The 5,942-nt window shown below is 44.5% G+C and overlaps 1 pseudogene; it reads left to right on the forward strand.

Annotated features, from left to right (window-relative positions):
• The first annotated feature begins 995 nt into the window (after nucleotides 1-995).
• LOC137166111 (olfactory receptor 10A4-like) lies at nucleotides 996-1,931 on the forward strand (annotated as a pseudogene).
• The last annotated feature ends 4,011 nt before the right edge of the window (nucleotides 1,932-5,942 follow it).

The following is a 5,942-nucleotide window of genomic DNA, read 5'->3' on the forward strand; positions in this document are numbered from 1 at the left end:
ATTACAGGAACCAAAATGCAGTCCAGAGTCACATGGGCCAATCCTGGTGACTTATCAGGTGTATCCCTGGCTTCTCCCCCTGGGCTCCTTGCACCTGTGAATGTCTTAATGGGCCATTAAGCAGGCTAGTCCTGCAGCCATCCTGTCTGGGGAGTTGCCAGACACAGAACAATTCAAAATACAGATATATCAACCATATCCATAACTTCCATTACACATATAACACATGAACATAAACATTATCACCTTACTTAGCACATTATAACCTTTCTAACAGTACCTGGCATGGCATATCTCACATGAATTATTATGATTTTGACATACTGATGTTAAATAATATAATACATGCCCCCAATCCAGCCAGCATGACATGGTGAAACCTGGAGCAATGGAGCAAAGCCGAGCCACATTAAATTTTGGATGAGGCATTTGAGTTGGGACTTCTTCAAGGTTTGCAGGGTAGAACTCAAGAGGGGTCTGTCTACATAACATGTTGCACTGAGCAGGAATGAGCTTCCCAGCCCGGGTTAGCAGAGCTCACGCTAATGCTCTAAAAATAGTCCTGTAGACAGCATGTGAAGTGGTGGGTGAGACTGGAACTTGGGATCTGAAGCCTCGGGAGATGGGTGCTATATGGGCGAGCCCCATAGCAGGACTTTGCCAGCCTGGGCTGGGAGACTCACTACTGCTTGCTCCAAAAGGCTGTGTAGACACACCCAATGTGGTCTGGCTGGTAACAGGAGCCAGGGATATCAGCCTTTGCAACCTGGGGAATGGGAAATGAAGCCTGCCCTGCTCTGTGAGACAGAGCAATCCTCTCCTCGTGGCTTCTTAGTGCCACGGAGCATCAGTCACCAGATGTCTCACACTGGCCATCCACACATGGATATTGGTGTGTCAGAGATAACATGTATGTATTTCTTGTAGGAGTCACCCAACTTACCCAGTTCGTGAACACTTTTATTGCCTCCAGAGATGGAAAACAGCTGCAGGCCATGGCTAGCAGGAACCACACAGTTGTGATACACTTCTTCTTCATGCCTTTCTCCAACCTCCAGGTGCTCCGTGTTTCCCTTTTTTTCCTGGTGCTGCTGATGTACCTTCTTACCACAGTGGGGAATATGCTCATCATCAAGCTCACAGTCGTGGACTCTTCCCTTTGCTCCCCGATGTATTTCTTCCTCCGGAACTTGTCCTTCCTGGAAATCAGTTACACCTCGTCCACCATTCCCAAGATGCTGGTGAACTTCCTCTCCGAGGACCAGAGCATCTCCTTCCTGGGCTGTGCCACACAGATGTATTTCTTCACCTTCTTGGGGATCACAGAGTGCTGCTTACTGGCCACCATGTCCTACAACCGTTACATGGCCATATGTCAACCTCTGCACTACACGGCCATGATGAGCAGAGCGGTGTGTCTCCAGCTCTCAACAGTGTGGTGGCTCATTGGATTGCTGGTGGGTGTTGAGCAGACAATTCTCATATTCACTCTGCCCTACTGAGGGCCGAACAGGATCAACCACTTCTTCTGTGACTTGCCCCGGCTGCTGAAGCTGGCCTGCATGGATACCTACAAGAATGAAATTTCTATTTTCATCAGCTCTGTTCTCTTCATCATGGTGCCCTTCCTGCTCAGCCTTGTGTCCTACCTCCACATCCTCCATGCTATCCTCAAGATACCATCAGCCACGGGCCGGAGCAAAACCTTCTCCAACTGCTCCTCCCACCTCATCGCGGTGACCTTGTTTTTCGGCTCCAGCATCTTGACGTATCTGAGGCCCAAATTCAGCAACTCACTTAACATTGACAAACTTCTTTCCCTGTTCAACACGGTCGTGACCCCAATGTTGAACACTTTGGTCTACAGCCTGAGGAATAAGGAGGTGAAGGAAGCCCTGAGAAGGGTGATGGCCAGAAAAATATTGATTTGAAACCTGTAATATATAGATACACATTCTTCTATTGAATTTGGCACTACCTGTAATAATCGCTGAACATTGCGTGTTCTGTGTGTTTCCCTGAGGATTGTACAGATGTTGTTTATTCGCATATATATGGGGTTAATTCAATAGCCAGGTGTTCAGGAAATTACCCAGGAAGATGGACAACAGCCCTGGTGAGAGCTCCTCAGCAGACACCAAGGACAATAAACTGATATGCTTGCCCTGCCTGTGGTGGTCCTGCCGGACCAGTTTTCCCAGGACTGTATCCCTCCACCTGTGATGGGAGGGACATCAAAAGACTGAGGGGGGTTTAAAGAGACACTGCCTGCATAAAGGTGACCCTAGTTGAGTGAGATAATTTAGGAAACAAAAATTCCAAAAGTTGATGGTTTCCTCAAGGAACCTTAGCCTTCCTAGAGGTTCTGCCAAGGGAAGATAAACACAGGTGTAGCCTTTAGTTGTTTTAATCCTTTTTTCTTCCAATGCTGAGCTCCTACTGTTAAGATTAAACAATACTTTGTTTGAAAAAGGCTGCTTTGGGTCAGTGTATTCAGCCCTGGTCACAGCTCCCCATGGGGAGACTTGCTGGTGCTGAGTTCAGTTGGCCCTGCTAAGTAATTCTGGTTGAATTGTGGTGCTACCACAGACTAAGGCCATGTCTACACTAGCATGCAAGCAGCAAAACATTTGTCACTCAGAGGTGTGTTTTTTAAGTTTTGCCATCATGTGCACAGTGCTAAGTCATAGCTACAGCCACTCATTGAACTGGTTTCATTATGTCAAGAGGAGAGCTCTCTCATGTCAGCATAATGCAGCTACACAAGCCGTATCACCATGGCTTGGCCTAAGTATTCACCTACAAAACCCCTGAGATATAGAAGCTGCCATGGGAGGTGTCAGCAGGTAATGGAAATATTGTTTATTTCAAGTATGTTGCTTTCTTACCCTTATGTGAACTGCAGAAATATTTTATGGAAAAAATATTTTTTGTCAAAATTTTCTATGGAGAAAAAAAAATTCCAAGTAGTTGAAGGTGTGAGCCAAAACAGTGGGTGGATTTTGAGCACTAGCTGCAAATGCTGTGGGTCTCTGAAGAGAGAATTTCATTTTCTCCCAATACAGGCCAACCAAGAAATGATGGTTTTCTGTGGTTGTTGCCATACAGAGAGTAGAGCATGTGGTTTCAATCCATATGATATTTCTCTGGAAAGAAAGAAAGAAAGAAAGAAAGAAAGAAAGACCATGATTCATCACAGAATGTAACATGTACCTATGTTCCACATGTGATTAGTCTCTTTGAACTAAGTGCGACTACTCATGTGCTAAAGATTCAGCACATACCTAAGTCTGTTATTGAATCGGGATCATAAAACCTCCATATTTGTGTGACCAAAGTGTGTTACCTGCCCTGTAATGAGATTTCCCGTCGTGTATAACTCTATGAGACCAGTGCCTGCATCCTACGCAGTGTCTGAGTCTTATAAATTCAGATCCACAGGACAGCCTTTGGGACATCGGGGTCAGGGCTGGTTGTGGGGGCAGGTTCCTTTCACTTCTGAGTTTGTCCTGTTGTGGTGTTCCCCTCTCCAGTCTGGACTGGCGTATCACTGTGTCACCCCAATCCCCCCACTCCAGGGACCTGTCTTGTACTTGCCCCGCTGTGTGAATCACCCACTCTTGGGTCAGCCCACACACAGCCTTCTGCAAACAAGTTTTAGTGAATGAATTCTGGCCAGCCACTCATGGGATTACGCAATGGTGTGACCCCTCCCCCCGGCATACCCCAACTCCCAGATGAAACCCTAGGAACAGCTGTTTTACAGAACTCAGTGCAGCCACTGGACTCTGCTAGCTCATATGTCTGTCAATTTATCAAAGACCTTGATTTTCCCCATCTCTGTCACTTTAAATGAAGTCTCTACATGCACCCAAACCACGAGCGCTGCTTTGGATAAAACAAACCAATACGTTTATAAAGTACAGAAAGATTTTAAGTGGTTATAAATCAGAGGAATATAAATCAGATTAAAATAAATAAAAGCACATCACATCTTCAACTAAACTTAACACTTCAGTAGCCTTACAGTCTTTAGATGGTGCTCACCACAGGCTGGTTGGATGGCCTCCAACCAGGCTCCCCACCCGTGAACAGTCTGTCTTGCTGTTGTTTTGTAGATGGATTGCAAGAGAGAGCTCAAGAGACATTTTGAACACTAACTCTGCAATCAGTGTCTGCCTAGATCTGCTCCAAACAATGTGAGACACACATTTGGGAACATTACCATAGCAGAGCTCCATAACCACGCATGGGACATTGCGAGAAGCACACTATCATGACAATAATATTTAGTGTGCCATGAGCTTTCCAAAAACACGGCACAACACACACTTTGCATTAAACCAAACACACTTACACTATAAGGGTGAACATGAATGATACACAGTCACACCATAAGGATGTACATGGGGTGCAGTGTGTCTAACACTGCTAACAATGTCCTTTGGAAAATGGGTGAGCAGCAATCTAACCAACGCTCTCCCCCAAAAGGCTAAGGAAAAAAATATCTATTAATCCAGCTGTCTCTGAAGAACAGACGGAGAGACCTATGAGGCAAGGGCAGTCATGTCCCTTACACATTGTCAGCCTCGGTCAATCTACAGCTGTGGTGAGCACTTGCTCACTTGGCCTGCCATATCTGATCGTGCCTCAGTAGCCATTTCTTCTGGCCCAAGCCTACAAAACCGATGCCTACGAGTCTCTTCACTCATCTGAGGGACCCTGTTGAGCTGACATGAATGGAGTCACATGTTTGTGTCAAAGTTACATCTTCTCCTGCAGGCGGGACATGCAATGGGAGATTGATGGATAAGCTGGGGCTAGAGGTGGTGAGGAATGTTTTGAGGGCACTTTTTCTTTGTTTGAAAAAGCCGATTCTTCAAAACTGAATTTTTTTGTGTGGAAACTTAGTATTGGCTCACGTGTGGTCAGGAAGGTTTTAAAATTGCAGTCTGAAACCAAATTTTGAAACATTGAAACTTTTCAAAAAATGCAATTTTTTTCGACCGAGCCCTGCTATGTGCAAAGATGATGATGATAGATATATAGATAGATAGATAGATTAGATAGCTAAGCTGATTTTATCAGTGAAAATAAAATATTAATACTGAGTAGAATGTATCAGAAAATTTTAATTGTAAAATTTACTGTGGAAAAGTGAAAATTTCAAAAGCACAAAAGAAACATTTGAAGTCAGTGCTCCTATACTTCAAACTTTTGAAGATTCCCCCCCCAAAAAGCAAGTTAGTTAGTTAGTTAGTGTCTGAAATTTCATGGGTTTTTTTCTTGTCCATTTTCTGACCAGCCTTATTTATCACTAATTTCTTAGGGTGGGATTTTCAACAGTACCTAAGGAGTTAGCACAACTCCCATTGACTATCAATGGGAACTGCAGGGCACCTCATGAGGTAAGGTCCACTCATAAATCATACATGGATTAAACGACAGGAAACAAAGGATAGGATTAAATGGGTCAGTTTTCCAAATGGAGAAGGTAAATAATGGTGTCCCCCAGGAGTCTGTACTGAGACAAGTGCTGTTCAGCATATTCATAAATGATCTGGAAAAAGGGCTAGATGGACCATAGGTCTGACCCAGTACGGCTGTACTTATTTTCTTATGAGTCGGAATAAAGACCCCAGTGAGGCAGTTTTTACATCTTCCCGAATTAAACTGGCATAAGAACTGAGTAAAATTGAGTGGCGATCTCAGGCTTTCTCCTGTTCTCTTCATTTTGTCGCTATTACACACACACTCACTCACATACACACAACCACCTTTTCCTTGTTTGTTCTCTCTAAACTACACAGTTGCACAGGCAGCCTCTGTCAGGCCAACCTCATCTCTTTATCCAGAGCAGGCCAAGCTAATGACTCCCTGCTCAGACAAATAACTCCTCCTTCACCATTGATCTGGGGAGAACAATTTGATTGATGAGAAAG

This window comes from Emydura macquarii, unplaced genomic scaffold, assembly GCF_026122565.2.
Source record: "Emydura macquarii macquarii isolate MOO-44397 ecotype Brisbane River unplaced genomic scaffold, CSIRO-AGI_Emac_v2 contig_2798, whole genome shotgun sequence".
Classification (NCBI taxonomy): domain Eukaryota; kingdom Metazoa; phylum Chordata; order Testudines; family Chelidae; genus Emydura; species Emydura macquarii.